Genomic DNA, 20,342 nt, shown 5'->3' on the forward strand with positions numbered 1-20,342 from the left:
TGCTTTTTGCAACTGGACTCACAATCGCCTAATACCCCATGTAGCTGTGACTATCAATTGGTTAATTGTTCCTTATTCAGCATCCCTGTTTATAGCTACATATATTTCCTTGAGCAAGAGAAACTGGGAAACAAACCCTAAAATTATCTCAGGTGTGGAGAATAACAGTTACAATGGGAATCTGGTCAGTGCAAAGCTTTATTATAGCCAATGTGGAAGAAGGGGGAGAGAGAGTGGAAAAGGGGAAGTCAACACACAATTCAGGCATGCACAGTAAAAATAGAGTTTATCCCATGGAAGGGAAGCCCTGCTTGGGGAAGTACAGAGAACAAGTGAAATCAGAAGAAAAAGGTGCTCCTGCTCGAGGGGATGGGGGCCTTCTACTATAGCGGAATATGTTCTCCAAAGGGGTCTTCTAAGAAAACAACTGGAAAATCATATGGCAGGAAATAGGTATAAACCAATATCTCTCTCCCTATACCAAGATAATGTCTAAGTCTACATGATTTCAACAGTGATACCGCAAGCCAATTAGGAGAACAAAGAATAGTTTATCTGTTATATCTATAGAGTGGGAAGAAGTTTATGACCAAACAAGAGATGGAAAACATTATAAAATGCAAAATGGATAATTCTGATTACACTAAATTTAAAAAATGTTGTTCCACTAAAAACAAATCAACCAAGAATAGAAGTAATGCAAAAACCTTGGGAAACAATTCTTTCAGCCATTATTTCTGTTAAAGGTCTCATTTCTAAAATATAGAAAGAAATGAATTGGATATATAATAATACACATCATTACCCAATTGATTAATAGTCAAAAAATATGAGCAGGTCCTTTCTTCAAATGAAGAAATTAAAGGTATCTCTCTAATCAGATAAAAAATCCTCTAAATCACTAATGATCAGAGAAATGCAAATGAAAACAACTCTGATATAACACATCACACCTATGAGACTAGCTGCTATGACTACAAGGGAGAATGATTAAAGCAGGAGAAAATGTGGAGAAATGATCTCTCGGTGGAGTTGTGAACTGATCTAACCATTATGGATAGAAATTTGGACCTCTGTCTAAAGGCAATCCAACTGTGCTTGCCCTTTGATCCAGCAATGCCTCTACTAGGTCTGTATCCCACAGAGATCAGAACAAAGGGGAAAAGACCCACATGCAGAGAAATATTTATAGCAGCTCTTTTTGTAATGGCAAAGAATTGGAAATTGAGAGGATGTCTATCAATTGGGAATGAATGAACAGATATTGGTATATGATTGTAATGGTATACCATTGTTCTATTAGAATTGTGAGGAGGTAGATGTCAGAAAAACCTGGAAAGGCTTACATGAGCTAATTCTGAGTGACATGAGCAGACTCAGGAGAACACTGTAAACATTAACAGGGGTGATCAACTATGATTGACCTAGTTCTTCTCGGGAATTCAATGAGCAAAGGCAATACTAAAAGATTTGTGAAGCAAAAAGCTATCCACATCCAGAGTTAAAACTATAGTTTGAATAAAGCTCAAAACATAGGAGTTTCACTTTTTAAAATTTGTTTTTACTTTTTCATATTATTTCATTTTTTTTCTGACTCTTTTTTCACAACATGATTAATATGGGAATCGTCAGAGATGGTCGTTCATAAATGACCCATATTAGAATACTCACTCTCATGAAGGGGGAGGCAAGGAAGGGAGGCAGAAAAAACGTGGAACTCAAAATCTTACAAAACAATGAACAATGTTAAAATCTCTATTTACAAGTAATTGTGGAAAAACCAAATTATAAAAAAAAAGCCTAATTAAAAGAGATAAGGAAGGAAAACAACATCTTGCCAAAAGATACGATAGGTAATTAAGCAATATCAATACTGTGTTTCTCATAAAGGAGTGATTTTTTTATATATAAAGATCTGAGCTGTATTTATAGGAGTAAAAGTCATATCAGAATTGATGAATGGTCAAAGGATATGAACAGGCAGTTTTCAGATGAAGAAATCTAAGCTATCTATAGGCATATGAAAAAGAGCTCTCAATAGTTTTTACTGGAGAAATGTTAATTAAACACCTCTGATGGACATGACTAATTGGTTAATATGACAGAAAACAAAAATAATAAATGTTTCAGAGAATGTGGGAAAAATTGGCACCCTAATTCATTGTTGGTAGGAATGTGAATCAATTCAACCAATCTGTTGAGTTCTCTGGAACTCTGCCCAAAGGGCAACCAATTTGTCCACACTGTTTGATCCAACACTACCACTACAAAGTCTGTATCTCAAAGATATCATTAAAGGAGGATAAGTATCCATGTGCAAAAAATATCTATAGCAGTCTTTTTCATAGTAGAAAAATCTTGGAAACCTATGAATGATTCAGGTCTTCTCAGCAAAATAATGACCCAAGACACATACAAAGGACTATCTCATGGAGGAATATGCTATCTCTCTCCAGAAAAAAAAGAATAACAACTGATGGATTCTATTGATTGAAGCATATTTTTCCACTTCTTTCATGGTTGTGAATTTTTTGTTTGTTTGTTTTTGCTTTGATCTGTCTTCTTCCATAGCTGTGACAAATATGGAAATATATTTCATATCATAAAACAATATATAAACTAAATCAAACTGCTACTACTGTCAAAAGAGGGAATGGGAAAATGTGTAACTGAAAATCTTGTAAAAATGATTGCTATGAATAATATGAAACATTTTTTAACACAATTGTACATGTGTAACCTATATCAGAGCATTCTGACATGGGGAGGTAGGAGGGAAGGGAGGGAGGTAGAAAAATGTGGAACTCAAAATCTTACCAAAAGGAATGTTTAAAACTAGCTTTGCATGTAATTAGAAGAAATAAAATTCAACAAATAAAAGAATGCTAAAATATATTAATATGTAATTAGAAAAATAAAATACTTTCAAATTATAAAAGGACACGTCACTTAACTCCATTGCCTTGCAAGCACCAAACAAAGGAAAAGTGAGAAAAACAAGAACAGTTTTTGTGGAAAAGATATTCAGGACAAAATCTCAGAAACTGAGTAATGAAAGCACATATTCAAAGAAACCTCAAAGAAAATTCAGAAATTCAACCACAATTTCACAAAGTGAAGACGTAAGATGATATTAAAGGAGTGGAAATTAGGTCAAAAACTGATTGAGAGTGATAGGTGGGTTATAAGCAGAAGTCAACATGTCCCCAGGGAAAAAAATCAAAAGATAATTGCCCACTTAGAACTAGAAGTAGACAACTTTATTCAGTGTGGAAAATTCCTACAATATTAGAATGTACCCCAAAAAATGAAATGATGGCTTCAAGAAACAAGAAGATACTTTAAAAAAATCAAAAGAGTACACAATTAGAGAAATAGAGGATATTTCAAATTAATAAACCTGTAACAGATTGATGACAGAACATTAAAGCATTTGTGAATATCTGAAAAAAAAATAGAATAGAATAACTATAGACAATATAAAATGCTTGGGATTGTGCCTGCCAGGGCAACCTTGGGAACTACATGAACACAGTTACCTGATACACTTCACACAAATCAAGTCAGATCTAAATAATTGGAAAAATATCAATTGCTCAAGGATAGGTTGAACTAAAAAAAAAAGGACAATACAACCTAAATTAATTTACATATTCAATGATATACTAAGCTATCATTATTACTGTACAGAGCTAGAAATAATCAAAAGCAAATTCATATCAGAAAACAAAAAATCAGTCCTACTAGTAACATATTGTAAACTCTGAAAAATACAATTAAAGAAACTAGAACCTCTCCCAGCAGAAGTATAAAATTTAGGAAGGTGCATCTGATATCTCTCAAATAATGATGTAATTATTATTTGTTAAGAATTATAAGGTAGGGGCAACTAGCTGGATAGACTACTGGCTCTGAAGTCAGGAGGACCCAAATTCTAATCGTGACTCAGGCAATTAATAACTACCTAGCAATGTGACCTTGGACAAGTCACTATTGCATTTCTTTTTTCCGTGGTAATATCATATAATCTTTAATATTTTTATAGAAGAAACATTTTATTTATTTTGAATTTTACAATTTTTCCCCTAATCTTGTTTCCCTCCCCCCACAGAAGGCAGTCTGTTAGTCTTTACATTGCTTCTGTGGTATACATTGATCTAAGTTAAATGTAATGAGAGAGAAATCATACCTTAAGGAATAAGGAAAAAAGTATAAGAGACAGCAAAATTACATAATTGGTTAAGAAGTAGAGTTAAGAAACAGAGGGTTTTTATTTTAAATCAAAGGTAATAATCTTTGGTCTTTGCTCAAACTCCACAATTTTTCTCTACAGACAGATGCTATTCTGCATCGCAGAAACCCCAAAATTGTGCCTGATTGTTGCACTGATGGAAGAACAAGTCCATTAACTTTGATCATCACTCCCATGAGGCTGTTAGGGTGTACAATGTTCTTTTGGTTCCACTCATCTTGCTCAGCATCACTTCATGTAAATCCTTCCCAGGCTTCTGTGAATTTCCATCCCTCCTATTTTCTAACAGAACAATAGTGTTCCATGACATACATATACCACAGTTTGTTAAACCATTCCCCAATTGAAGGACATTCACTCAATTTCCAATTTTTTGCAACCACAAACAAGGCTGCTATGAATATTTTTGTACAAGGGATATTTTTACCCTTTTTCATAATCTCTTCAGGGTATAGACCCAGTAGTGGTATTGCTGGATCAAAGGGTATGCACATATTTTTTGCCCTTTAGGGGTAATTCCCAATTGCTCTCCAGAAGGGTTGGATGAGTTCACAACTCCGCCAACAATGTATTAGAGTGCCAGACTTCCCACATCCCTTCCAACATTGATCATTGTCCTTTCTGGTCATATGGACCAGTCTGGGAGGTGTCAGGTAGTACTACAGACATGCTTTAATTTGCTTTTTTTCTAATAAGTGATTTAGGGAAATTTTTCATATGAGTATGGATCATTTTAATTTGCTTATCTGTAAATTGCCTTTGCATATCATTTGACCATTTGTCAATTGGGGAATGGCTTGTTTTTTTTTTAATTGACTCAGTTCTCTGTATATTTTAGAAATGGGTCCTTTGTCAGAAATACTAGTTGTAAAAACTGTTTCCCAATTTAATTCATCTCTTGATCTTGGCTACAGTCGTTTGGTCTGTGCAAAAACATTTTAATTTAATGAGATTAAAATAGTCTATTTTGTTTTTAATAATGTTCTCCATCTCTTCATTGGTCAGAAACTGCTTCCTTTTTCATAGATCTGATGGGTAAAATACTCCTTTATCTCCTAGTTTAAGTATAATATTATTTTTTATGTCTAGATTCTGTATCCATTTTGATCATATCTTGGGATAGAGTATGAGGTACTGATCTAATCCAAATTTCTGCCATACTAACTTCGAATTTTTCCAACAGTTTTTGTCAAAGAGAGAGTTTTTATCCCAATAGCTGTACTCTTTCAGTTTATCAAACAGCAGACAACTAGAATGATTTCCTGCTGTTGTGCTTAGTCTATTCCAGATTCACCACTCTGTTTCTTATCCAATGACAGGCAGTTTTGGTGACTGATGCTTTACAATATCATTTTAGATCTAGTAGGGCAAACACACTGAAGGTGCCGGTATTCAGAAACAACATACTGGGGAATATGGATAAAGTGAAATAAGGGGGAAAATACAAACAGAGGGAAGATAGCATGGAGAACAATGAAGAGATATCAATTATAACTTTGAATGTGAATGGAATGAACTCTTCCTTAAAACATAAGCAAAAAGCAGAGTGGATCAAAAACCAGAATCCTACAATTTGCTCCTTACAAGAAACTCATTTGAAGCACAGAGATACATATAGAGATATTGGAGCAAAATATATTTTGCTTCAGCAGAAGTGAAAAAAGCAGGGGTAGCAATCCTTATCTCAGACAAAGCAGCTGCAAAAATAGATAGCATTAAAAGAGATAAGGAAGGAAACTATATCCTTCTAAAAGGTACCTTAGACAATAAAGTAATTTCCAGACTAAATATGAATGCATCCAATGGTACTAGTGTGAGAACTCAACCTCCAGTTCTCAGATTTAGAAAAATCTAACCATAAAAGAAACAAGAAGGAAGTCAAGCAGTTAAATAGATTGTTACAAAACATTACTTATGGAGGAAACTGAATAGGGATAGAAAGGAATATATTTTTTTGTTTGCGCTGTACATGACAATTACTCAAAAATATTATAGGGAATAAAAACCTAATAATCAACTGCTCAAAGGCCACAATAGTGAATACATCTTTTTCAGATCATAATGCAATAAAAATCACATTCAATATTGGGCCAGGGGGATATAGACACCAAACTAATTGGAAACTAAATAACCTCACTATAAAGAATGAATGGATCAACTAGAAAATGATGATAATGAAACATCATACCAAGACGTATGGGATACACTCAAAGCGGCTATCAGGGGCTATAATATATCTTTAAATGCTTACATGAATAAATTAGATAAGAGAGGAAATCAATGAACTAAATGTGCAACTAAAAAAAATTAGAGAAAGAATAAATTAAACCCCCCCCAATTTAATACCAAATTAGATTATCTAAAAATTAAAGGAAAAATTAATAAACTTAAAAGGAATAAAAATATTAAACTAATAGATAAAACCAAGAGCTGGTTTTGTGAAAAAAACAATAAAACTGATATACATCTCGTGAATAATGATTTAAAAAAATGAAGAAGAAAAGCAAATTTCTAGTTTCATAAATGAAAAAATGCTTACTCACCACCACTGAGGAGGAAATTAAAGTAATAATTTGAAATTATTTTGCCCAACTCTTCCAATAAATTTGATAATCTAAGTGATAGGGACAAATATTTGCCAAAGTATTAGTTGCCCAGTTTAAATGAAGAGAAAATTAAATACCCAAATAGCCCTATCTCAGAAAAAGAAATTCAACAAGCCCTTATTGAACTCCCTAAGAAAAAAGTCTCCAGGGTCAGGTGGATTCACAAGAGAATTCTATCAATCATTAAATGAACAATTGTTCCCAATACTATATAAACTCTGGAAAAATAAGTTAAGATGGAACTCTGCCTATTTCTATGACATCAATATGGTGCTGGTGTCTAAACCAGGAAGAGTTAAAACAGAGAAAGAAAATTATAGACCTACCTCCGTGATGAATATAGATGTAAAAATCTTAAACAAAATCTTAGCAAAATGATTACAAGTTATTACTAGGATAATACATTAAGACCAAGTATGATTTATCCCAGGAATGCAGAACTGGTACAGTATTAGGGAAACTGTTAGTATTAATAACAAACTTATCAGAAATCATATGATTATATCAATAGATGCTGAAAAAGCTTATGACAAAATGCAGCACCCATTCCTACTAAAAACAGTAGAGAGAGAAGAGGAATAATGGATTTTTCCTTAAAATAATAAGCAATATCTATCTGAAACTATCAACAAGCATCATATGCAATGGGGATAGACCAGAGGCATTCCCACTAAGTGCAGGGGTGAAACAAGAATGCCTATTATCACCACTACTATTCAATATTGTATTAGAAATGCTAGCTTCTTCAATCAGACAAGAAAAAGAAATTGAAGGAATTTGAATTGGGTAGGAAGTGACAAAACTCTCACTCTTTGGAGATGACATGATGGTATACCTACAGAACCCCCCAAATCATCTAAAAACCCTATTGCCTTTCAAAAACCAAAAGAATAAAGAAATAAAAAAATGTTTTAGTAGGTAGACAAGACAGATTTTAGAACCAACTTTTCACTATGTGAGAAACAAACTTCATGGTATACATGTAAAACTGCAGAATGCAGCATTTGTGCTTCTTGTCTTGCTTGTCTAATATCCAACCAGCTTAAAACTCCTTTGGGTAGACTGTCTTCAAAAGTTTCCCAGAAAGGGCCAGGTGTACTTCCCCTTCCATTCTCCTTTCTACAGAGCAGACGAAGGGAGGAGTTTTAAAACTATAATATATTTGTTTAGATATTCTTTATCATATATGTACATATGGTGAAATTCATCTCTAATAACTCGAATATATAAAAATGTTTCTATATGAATTTCAGCCCAAATTGTAACAGGTAAACAAAATAATTATATACTGCCTTAATATATGATCAATGAAGTTTTTCTATTTGAGGCAGAATTTGTGGCAGTTTAATTTGATCTACTTCTTACTTTGATCCTTTAAGCTGTACACAGAGTTCAGCAGTTGTCTCTTGGGATATGAAGAACACTGTTGACCATGGATCCCTTGGAACTGTCTTGGATCACTGTCTTCATCATAATAACTAAGTCTTTCACAGTTGGTGATTTTGCAGTAATGCTCCTGCAATGAACAACACTCTCCAGGTTTGTCATTTCACTTTGCATAAGTCCAAATACATCTTTCCAGATTTTTCCAAACGATCTTGCTTGTCCTTCATTGTACTACAATTGTATTTCAGTTCAATCATGCATGCCAACTTGTACAGTCCTCCTTCAACTGATGGGTGTCCCTCACTTTCCAGACCTTTCTCATCACAAATAGAACTTTCATTCATATATTTGTACAAAAAATATTTTTTCCCTTTCCTCTCTGTGATACAGGCATGGTAAAAGTATTTCTGGGTTTCACAGACTTCTAGGTCAATTTTTGTGAACCTGCTGAAAAATACAGCTGAGAAAAGGTATCCAGGTAGATCTCACTTTACACAGGGGAATATTCTGCAGACCCTTGTAAAAAGCAATTTTAATGTATTGTGAATTTAACCATGGATGGGGAAAAGAGCAGGAGGGAGGAGGAAAGAATTAGTGCCCCTGTGGTGGAGAGAGCAGCATATGATTCAAGGTCTTCTGTGGAGTGGACACAGAGAGGCCAGAACATGAGGAGGAACAGATGCTTGTTGGGGCCAGACTCATGAGGCCCTGCCTGGAGATGAAAGGAAGAACATTCCAGCAGGTACACAGCTGGAGGCCAGACACAGAAACATTCAGGAGAGGGTGTGTGACAGGAATGGGACCCTGGACAGATACAAGGTCAGAATGTAGGGACTAAATTCTCTGGCCAGTGGGTGGACTGAAATCAAGGTCTCCTCTCTCAGCATGGAGGTCTCAAGGCAAGCCCCGATCCATCAGTGGGGGTCGTCTCTCTGCAGGTCTTTCAGAATACCTTACATAAAGTACAATTTGCATGATATAAGTTTATATAAACCAAGATCTCTCTGTATTCCTTTCTATTGCAATTCAGTTTTATTCAGAGATCTCTCAGATCTAAGGTTCTAAAGCTCTATTGTTTTTTGTAATGAAAGATTTTGTTTATTTTGAGTTTTGCAATTTTTCCCCTATTCTTGCGTCCCTCCCTCCACTGCCCATAGAAAGCAGTCTGTTAAAGACTCTATTCATCTTACTGAATTCTTTCTTATTTATTTTATGGTTAGATTTAACTAGCTCTGAGAAGGAAAAGTTGAGGTCATCCACCATTATTGTTCTACTGTCTATTTTCTCCTGTAACTCATTTAACAGCCCCTTTAACAATCTGAATGCTAGGTCTTTTCCTACACAAATGTTTATTGTTGTTATTACTTCATTTTGTATGGCTGATTTGAACAAGGAAGTTGTAGTTTCCTTGTTTGCCCCTTTTAACCAGGGTTCTCTGTGCTTTGGTCTTGTAGGAGATCATCATTTCTACCCATGAATTTTTTACTTCAGAAGAGGTAACAATTTCTCCTCCAGCCAATTTATTTTGACTGTGTTATCTCTTTGTCTTAAATATATTTCTTGAAAACACAAAAACAAAACATTATCATAGGAGTTTGGTTTCTAATCCATTTTGGTAACCATTTCCATTTTTCAGTGAACTGATATTCACACTTATGATAACTAGCTATTTTCTTCCCTCCATTCCTTTTCTCTCTCTCTCTCTTTCTGTCTCCATCTGTCTCTGTCTCTCTGTCTCTTTCTCTTTCTAGTGTCCCTCTTCTAAAGTCTCTTACATCTGACTCTTGGCCTTCTTTTATTGGTTCACTCTTTTTTCACCACTTTTATTTTGTATTATCCTCTACTTCTACTTACCTATAAAGCAAGATAGATTTTAATGACCAAATGAGTCAGTATGTATTTTGCCTTTTTGAACCAATTTAGATAGTGAGGTTTGACCATGGTCCTCCTCTCCCATTTTCCACTCCCCTATGAAAGTTCTTACTTGCTCATCTATTTTATGTGAGATCAATCTACCATTCTTTCACTCCCTTCTACCTTCTCCTAGAGCATCCATATTTCACACCTACCCATTTAATTTACATCATCCATAAATTTGTGGCTCATTCCCAAACTCTCTTTCTATGTAAAACTGTTCTTTCCCCTGTAATAATGATAAAATCCTTGGAAAATATGTGATTCATTTTCCCTTATAGGAAAGTATGCAGTTTAACCTTACTGAGTTCCTTGGGATTTCTTTCATATTTACCTTTCAATGTTTCTTTTGGATCTTGTATTTGAAAATCACATTTTCCGCTCTTTTCTTTTCATCAGGAATGCTTCAAAGGCCTCAATTTCATGGAATATCTCTTTTTTCCCTCTTGATATCTTTCTGTAGAGAGCAGGATGGTAGTATTTGGAATGTTCTTCAAGCATGTGGTTCCAGCCACAAACATCTTGTCTGCTGAGGGTTGGGAGGCTAGATGTGTCTTCACACAGAGCAAACCTGTAGTAGGTGGTGTAGGAAAGAACCTGAGAAACCTTTCTGGACAAAGAAACCAACCTTTATTAAGAGAGGCAAAGGGGTGGTCTCAGAATGCACTGGACAGACTAGAGGCTCCCCCTTTGTATCTCTCAAAGCTTGGCTTCTTTCCCCAGAAGTCTTTGCAGGTTCCTTCTTACACCAGAATGTTCTCAGAGAGTGTTTTCCACCACAATGTCTTTTCCTCTGAGTATTCAGAGAGTAATACTAAAGGAATGGGACTTTTCTTAGAACGATTATTTTTATCCACAATTGTTTTCCCTCCATGTTCAGAGTCAAGAATCTGCTTCACGATAAGGTGATTCTGCAGGAAGTAAAGGATTCTTCCAGATACTATCATTATCCAGTGTCTTTTCCTCTGAGTGTTTTGAGATTAGATGTGCTTGCACAGAGAGTAAGCTGGTAGTAACCAGAATGTTTCAGAAAGAAATTCTCCCCCCAACAAATATCTTTTCCTCTGTGTATTATACAGCTGAGTTGAATTTCTCTCCCTCCTAAAACAAAATAAATACAGTTTGTCACAAGGCATGGCTCTCAGGCAGAATGAGAGGAAGAGGAAGGGATACATGGAGTACCATGAAAATGTTTAAATTTGGTCAGGAATCTGAAGGGTATTAATGGAGGTGGAAAGGAGAAAAGAAAGCTGCTTTGAATGTGCAGAGTGATTCCATCCATGTCTGCAGACTCAGGATGGGGACTTGGGTTGAGACCTCCAGTGCTGAGAGAGGAGATTTTTGGCTTTTCTACTCATTAAACACATCTGACATCCATGTGTCTGTCTTCTGTCCACCCATGATTGGATATCCTGCGTCTTTCTTCATTCCACTTGTGTCCTGTCCTGTCCTCTCTTGGCTGTGGCCATGTCCAGTCTATATGTGACTGTCCCCCATATGTTCTTCTTGATTCTGGTCAGGCCATCATGAGGCCAGCCAAAACACCCACCTAATCTTCCTCCTGCTCTTTCCTCTCTGTCCTCAGACCCTATGTGTCTTTAAGTCCCCCCTCCCCTTCACAAGCATTTGATCCATGTCCTGCCTCCCTTCGTCCCTTGAAGATGGGTCTGTGGAAAATTTCACATTATAGTAAAGATTGCTGTCCTCAGCGGTGTGCCCAATGGTGCCTTTTCAGAAAGCAAAACCTGGAGAGGATAAATAACAGATGACATATTTGGAAAGGAGTGTGGCAGAAGGTAGGAGACCCATACCTCATATCACACATCAAGTTAAACTTTAAATGGATAAATCAATTAGATTTGATAAATAAAATATTAAAGTGATAACTGATGACAATGGTCAAAGGGACAAAAATAAAAGATAAAATTAGTCATTATAGATCATTCTAACATGGACCTTTCAGCTCATTAAATCATTCATCAATAGCTATTGATTAGATTCCATCTAGATGTTGTGCACATAGGAAGACATGTGACTAAATGCAGAAATTCACATGTATTTCTTAAATAACTCCTACATACATGGACCTGTGCAAAATTATGGAGGTGGAAACACTATTAGCGAAAACAGCTATTTACCACCAGAAATTTTCTTCTGATGAGACAGGAAATACATGAAAGTACACAGAGAATAAAAATTCTCTGGCAGAGAGAATGCAAAGTACAAGGCAGTCTGGGAGTGAGGCCACTACCAGCGGGCATCAGGAGAAGTTCATGGAACAGGGGATGCTCGAACTGTGACTAGAGAGAAGAGAGGGATTGTTGGAGAAGTAAGGACAGAGGGCCAGCTTCAGAGTCAGGAAGGTTCGGGGGTTCAAGTCCTACTTTGAACCACACCAGCATCAAGCCAACAGTCAAGTTACTTAGCCTCTTAGTGCCCCAGACAGCTCTGAGATGTCATAAAGTTATTGAGATGGGTTATCCGTCTTACTAAGGAGGTCAAAAAGGTAAAAGAGTGCTTGAGAGGAAATATTTTGATTTACCCTGGCTCAAAGTCTCAATCTGAACTCAGATCTTCCTAACTGCAGGTCCTGTATTCTAACAACTGAACCACCTAAATGGAAAAATTTCCAGTTCCCAAGAGACTGCAGCTAAGCCACTGTTCAGGAGGCTGCTTTGAGGACAGGTAAACGTAGAAAAAGAGCTCATTTTCACTACATTGAAATTTTCCAAGCACTCAGTCCCCTATAAATTCACCACCCACCCCAAGGAAAAACTCTAGTTGTCCTACCAGAGTTAAAATCATTTCAAATATTTTTATGGATGGTCAGTGCAAGGTTCTGGGAGTAGGACCTATAATCCCACAGAGAATGTACATTACCTTTTATGTAAACAGATAGAGAAGCTTGAAGTATCCCAATGGAAAAGTTGTATTTGACCAACATGCAACTAAAAATTAATGAATGATTTAATTAATCCCTCATTAAACAACAAACTAAAAATCCTGAAAGTCAAGGGGAATGAAAATAGGGAAAGTTAAGAAAACCAATGTACTAAGAAATCAACCAAAGAGCTGGTTTCTTGAAAAAAAAATTAAAAAGGAATACCACTTGTAAATGTGATTTTTAAAAAGGAAAGAAAACATCAAATGACTAGAGTCAAAAAAGCAAAAAGGCCAATTCGTCACCCATGAAGAGGAAAAGAAAGCAACAATTAGCAGCTATTTTGACCATATAAATGAGAAAGTCTACATGAAATAAGATGTATATTTGGGAAAATGTAAAAGCCCAGATTATCAGAAGAGGAAATGGAATATTTCATTCCATTTTAGAAATGTAAATCGAACAAACCTCCAATAAACTTTCTAAGAAAAAATCCCCAGGTCAAGATAGGATTCACAAGTGAATTTCTACCAAATATTTGAAGAACAATTAATTCTAATACTATATAAACTATTTGAGATAACAGAGGAGAAAGGAATTCTGCCAAACACCTTTTAGGACATGAATTTGGAGGTGAGACCTAAACTGATAAGAGTCAGATCAGAGAAATAAAACTATAGACTAATTTTTCTAATAGATAAAGACATAAAAATATTAAATAAAATACTATTAAGGGAGATAATAACAATATATTTTACCAAGAAGATATATTATGCCCGGGGAAATTGGTGCCAGGTATTCAGGTCTGGTTCAATATCAGGTAAACTAACAGATGCATAAATTATCAAATCAGTAATAAAAAGAACAGAAATCAAATGATTATGTTAAGAGATGCAAAAAGAACTTTTGTCAAAATGTGGCATACATTCCTAGCAGAAGCACCAGAGCACAGAAAAAGAGAAGCTTTCCTTAAAATGATTAGTAGTTCTCTCTAAAACCATCAATAAGAGTAATCCATAACTGAAATAAAGTAGAAGCCTACCCAAGAGGACAAAGGGTGAAACAAGAATGCCTACTATTACCACTATTCTTAGAAATTTTCCTGGAAATTGTAACTCTAGCAATAAGAGATGAAAAATACAGTGGAAGTTATTGAAATAGAGAAAGGGAAAAAATACTGCCACTTTGTGATGATATAGTTAGAGAATTCTAAAGAATCAACTAGGGGTGGCTAAGTGGAGCAGTGGATAGAGCACCGGCCCTGGAGTCAGGAGTACCTGACTTCATTTTTGGCCTCAGACACATAATAATTACCTAGCTGTGTGGCCTTGGGAAAGTCACTTAACCCCACTGCCTTGCAAAAAAATAAATAAATAAAAAGAATCAACTAAAAAACTGGCTGAAATCATTAAGAACTTTAGCAGCTTTGACATTCACATTAACTACTTTGGTTGGTTTATAAAACAATTGAACATAAAACCTCAGACTTAGACTTATTTTTTTTAGTTTGACTGTACGATTAAGCTTCCCAATTAATAATATATATGCGTAACATATATGTGAGTATAAATATATATATATATATATATATATATATATAATATGTATAAGTGTATGAATGAAATGATCATAATACATAAAACCTTTTAAAGGCTATGTTGCCCTTTCTGACATTTGGAAGAAGGGTATTGACAGAAGTTAAATTCTTTAGACTTCTTGAATAAGTTCCCTTAGCTAGATGTTAAATTTAAGCTAGAGGTTAAACTGAATAGTATAATTATCCATGGTTGGATTTCCTTTTCTGGCAATTAAAATCATAAGTTTGTATCACAAACACAGGTCCTTTGTACGGAAGATTTTTGGTTACAAAATGCTTCACCTATGGGGCAAGACCTTCTGGAGTAATTTCCCTTTGACAGTTCAATGTTGACCACAGCGTGAGTTTGGGTTCAGAAAGCCTGGGAGAAGCAAACCAGATGGATGACCAGCCTTGTCTAAGTGAAGTATGTTCCAAAATAAAGTTTCCTAAGATTGTTGATATGCTTTTCATTTTGTTTGTTTCTTTTATGTTTTTGCAAGGCAAATGGAGTTAAGTGGTTTGCCCAAGGCCACTCAGCTAGGTAATTATTAAGTGTTTGAGACTGGATTTGAACTGGATTTGAAACCAAATGACTCCAGGGCTGGTGCTTTATCCACTGCTCCATCTAGCAGCCTAGCAAATATGCTTTTAATCCTCTTTTCTGTCATAAAAATAAGCTATGTGAATCTTTCTTTATCACTAAATACTGAGGAATTAGTTGGCCTGACTTAAGGCAAGCTCTCATCATTCTATAAAATCATTGTTTAGACACTTGGAAATTTTGTACTTGAAAATTATTTCATTTTTCATATAATTAAATTTTACGGCCAGAAGCAGTTTCAACTTTGAGACCTCTCAAGCCAGAGACATTAAGGAGGCATAGTAGCTGGTTAGAAAGAGATTATTGGGGGCCCCACAAGAGTGGAAGGAGTTTGGCCATGTCATTGCTTATAGAGACTTCTGGTTCATAGTTCAAAGGCAGAGAAGAAAATTTTCTGGCAAAAGGAGCAGAGACCCGGAAGAGCAGGTATCACTTCTGGTCACAAGGGATGAGGGAATCTGAGAAATAGCATCATTTAGGATCCCAATGGAACAGGAACCCTGAGGAATAGTATCAATTGCATTCTGAATGATCAGGGGTTCTTCCTGGTTAAGGAAAAGAACACACATCAGGAAAGCAGTGACCAACCCTCTCCCCAAATCACATCAATTTGGGACCACTAATGACTTTCAAATTCCCATTTGTAGATCTGAATACAGTCATGTGAAAAAGTATGAAGCTTCAGACAATCCCTTTCCCTATGGAGCTTTGCTGAAGTATAAAAGGCAAGGGTAGCAATCATGATCACAAACAAAGCAAGAGCAACATCTGAAACAAACTTAATTTAGAGAGATAAGCAGGAAAACTATATCTTGCTTAAATATACCACAGACAATAATGTAATATCAACAGTAAACTTTTGTGCATCAATGGCCAATCATCTAAATTCTTAAAGGAAAAAAATATATGAGTTACAGACAAAAACAGTCAAATCATACTAAGGATGAATGCAACTTTCCCCTCTCAGAATTAGATGAATCTACGTATGAAATATGCACAAAGGAATTCAAGGAGACAAAAAAGAATATTTTAAAGTTTGACATGATATATTTCCATTCTGTCTTGGTAATCTATGGAATGGAAATACAATGGAATGGAATGGAAAGAAATGCAATTCTTTCTCAGCTGAACATGGCACCTTTACAAAAATGAACAATTCTTAGGGCATAACATTTCATAATCAAAAAGAGAAAACACAAATACTAAATGGAGACCTTTACTGAACTTTTATAGACCAAAATGCGAGATGAATTACCTAGTTGTGGAAACTTAGATTAAAAATTAATTGGTAAGTAAATAATTTAATTCTAAAGAATGAATGGATCAAAGAATAAATCAGACAGTGAAGTAATAATTTCATTTAAGAGAGATATAAAAATGAAACAACATAACAAAATTTGTGGGATGCAACCAAGGCAATACTTAGGGGAAATGTCTATCTATAAATGCTTATTCTTATAAAACAGAGAAAGAAAATGTGAAGCAATTGGGCATGAAATTTTAAAAAGTAGGAAAAAACAAATGAAAATATCCATTTATACAACAAAATGAAAATCCTGAAGTCAAAGATGAGATTAATAAAAATTTTAAAAAGGAAACTAATAAATAAAAGTAAGTGTTGGTTTTATGAAAATATTAACAAAATAGAGAAACCATTGTTTAATTGGATTAACAAAAGGAAAATAACAAATGACTGGTCTCAAAAATGAGAGGATAAATGTATAACAAATGAAGATGAAATTAAAGCAATATAAAGGAATTATTTGACTCAAGTAGATACCAACAAAACTGACCATCTCTATGAAATACATGAATACTTAACCAAAATATAAACTGTCCGTGTAACAGAAGATAACAAAGAAGATTCAGATAATGCTGTCTCAAAAAACCAAATTGATCAAGAGATAAATGAATTTCCTGAGAAAAAAATCTAGAGCATCCAATGGATTTGAAAGTAAATCTTACCAAACATTTAGGAAGCGCTTCATCAAAATTTTATATACACTATTAGAAAAAACTGTTTACTGTGTTCTATCATAATCTGCTTATGACACAAATATAACTTTGATAGTTAAATAAAGTATGAGAATATGCACACACTAATACACTGTCAGTAGAGGTATGAAATGACATGTTCATTTTGAAAAATAATTAGGAATTATACACAGAAAGTACCAAATATTTTGAAAGCTTTCAAAGCAAAGACTCCATTACACCCCAAAGAAGTCATCAATAATTTTAAAAAAGTTCTGGTGCAGCTAGGTGGCAAAATGGATAGAGCACTAGCCCTAGAGTCAGGAGGACCTGAGTTCAAATTCGACCTCAGACAATTAATAATTACCTAGCTGTGTGACCTTGGGCAAGTCACTTCACACTATTGCTTTGCAAAAAACAGAAAACACTAAAAAGTCCCATACACTCCAAACTATTTACAGCAGCACTTTTTGGGACAGCTGTGGATTGGAAACAAAGTAGTTGTTCATCCACCATGCAATGGCTGAACAAGGCAAGGAGCATGAATATCACAGAGGAGCATCACCATGCTGTAAGAAAGAAAAACTGGAACCTCAGCTGCTGGGCTATGGGGCAGACTTGTAGAGCATTGCTGGCCTGAGCTGGTCATTTTCCACCATGAGCTGAACAGCCCAGCTCAAGCAGCCCCAAGGCAAAGATGGTGGCACTGGCAGCTTTGGAGTGGAGGAGCAGGAGGTGGAAGCTCCAGCCCACCACAACTCAAAGGGACAGCTACAGGCTGTGCTTCTTTGTGGTAGGATGTACCTCAGGATGTTGTATCAAAACCATCATCCCACCTTTGGATCGAAAGTACATGTTATTATTGGCAAAAAATCAGTCACCAGTGCAAACATTTAGGACTGTTTTCTGCTTTGTATGCTGTCCCCAGAAAAAAAGACTGACTTGGTCTATAGAGAGAGAATGGAGCAAAAGTGATAAGAATCGTTCCATATGACGCAACTGAGTTTGTGTCCTTTCTCCATTAGAAAAAGTTTAATTATGATAAAACTTGTGATTTCTGGATATAGTTATCTGATAGTGGCTGCGTCCATGGAAGGTATGATGACAGTGGTCACTTGCACTTACAGAGTTGACATAGACTTTGCCTGGTCTTGCATGGGGGAAGGAGAACAAACATACATTGGAGCTGTTCATGTATACAAAACGATTGATGCAAAGGAAAGGACTTTTTAGAGGACTGATGGCTACTATCATCAGACTGGTTCCTTATGCAGGAATTTCCTTCGTAATTTTGGTACCTTAAAGACTGTTATTCTCTCCCATGCCCTTACCTTGCTTCAAAGGTCTTCATCAGAGTGCCCAATGTCTTAGGTCTGAAAATGCAGATAAATTTGCTTTGTATTGGTGTTACTGGAACAATAGTACAGACAGTATCTTGATGTAAGCTTGATGTAATCTCTCTTTAAATGCAAGTCAGAATTGTTCTCCCAGCTTCTTCAAAGTGCCTCATAATGTTGAAGACACTAAAGTATGAGGAAAGACAGTGTGGAATATTCAGAGGACTCTATCAGGGTCTGTCTCTTAACTACATTCTATGTGTTTGCTCTTAAGTTCACAACTTACAGACATGAAACAGTTTTACTATCTCAACTGGTGACATTTTTCTCTTATCTGTCTATCTATCTATCTATCTATCTATCTATCTATCTTTCTATCTGTCTATGATATTTTTTCCTATTGGCACCTGGTTAGAGGGCAGCAGTGTCTATAGTTTAAGTGAAGTTGAGGATTACAATCAATGGTATGGGACTGCTTAATTTTTCTTTTGTTAGAAATTAGAAGTGATTTCTGTTGTTTTAAGTGATAATTTATAGTTTTCTGATATAAAACATGCTCTTAGGTCAACTCTGGATGTTTTAACTTAATTAGTTTCATTAAAATAATTGAAAGTTTTGAGAAACTGATGAAATTCTTTGAAGCCCATTTCAGGTTTTTTGAGATTTCCTTTTAATTCTATTGTGTTCTCCCGAGGTTATTTTTGTTTTTTAATAATCACAACACCAAAAAAAACAACTCGCAGCCTTAAGCCAGATATAATGAAAACCCATTCTGGATTTTACAGTGAACTAAGTTCATTTTGCTTCTGATACTGATTTAATCACTTGTGATTATTGTAGCAAGAATGTATACAGAAATTTTTCTTGACCAGTCTGGGAAGCTTGCTTGCAGGTATTATAGCTTATACTTGTTGGTATATCTGATACTATGGGATGTTTTTACATAATGTTTTTATAAAAGACACGCTATTCCTTAAAGGCTGTTTGAATGATTGTAAATAAACTTAGTGATTTCAAAAAAATAGACCAATCCTGACAGATTTAATTTATAGATCAAGATTGGATTATGATTTCTGTTGCATGTGTACAGGTAGATTGACAGCATCCTCCTTATCGTCATTATATGGATTGCATGTATAATTAAAATGATAAATGCATTAATACATTACAGCATCACAAGGGCAGCTAGGTGCTACAGTGGACAGAGCACTGGCCTTGGAATGAGGAAGATGAGAGTTCTAATCCTGCCTTAGACACTTGCCACTGATTAGCTGGGTGACTTTTGGCAAGTTAGTTAACCTTGATTGCCTTTTGTCGAGGGCCTTCTCCAATCATCCTGATTCATATATGGCCACTGGACTAAGATATTGCTGGAGGAGAAAGTGCAGCTGGTGACTTAGCACAAGCACCCCTCCCCATATGCAAATCCAGTTCATGTGCTTGTCATGGCATCACCTCCTTGATATCGCGATCTCCTTCAAAAATGAAAGACAAACATATACAACATCAAAATGTTCTCACATGAGAGAAACTTCTTTAGTAATGGAAATTTATTTAATGGTGATATAGAAAATAATTTTATTGATCTGCTGCTTAAAACCAAGGAATTTAAAAATGCCAGGATTCATTCTTTGTAGATTTCAGCGTTATTATTACTTATTTTTGCAAATGTCATTTTAAAGTTAATGATATGTAAAATCATCACCATTAGATGAGTTGGAAAATTAGTGGACATCATTGTGTGCCTCCATGTTTGTTTTGGATTAAGACAAAGAACACTTCTGATATAGTTATTGTAAATTGAGGAATTTT

The 20,342-nt window shown here is 35.3% G+C and overlaps 1 pseudogene; it reads left to right on the forward strand.

Annotated features, from left to right (window-relative positions):
- Positions 1-18,282: 18,282 nt before the first annotated feature.
- LOC141504055 (solute carrier family 25 member 16 pseudogene) lies at positions 18,283-18,850 on the forward strand (annotated as a pseudogene).
- Positions 18,851-20,342: the final 1,492 nt, after the last annotated feature.

This window comes from Macrotis lagotis, unplaced genomic scaffold, assembly GCF_037893015.1.
Source record: "Macrotis lagotis isolate mMagLag1 unplaced genomic scaffold, bilby.v1.9.chrom.fasta BILBYCTG043, whole genome shotgun sequence".
Lineage (NCBI taxonomy): Eukaryota > Metazoa > Chordata > Mammalia > Peramelemorphia > Peramelidae > Macrotis > Macrotis lagotis.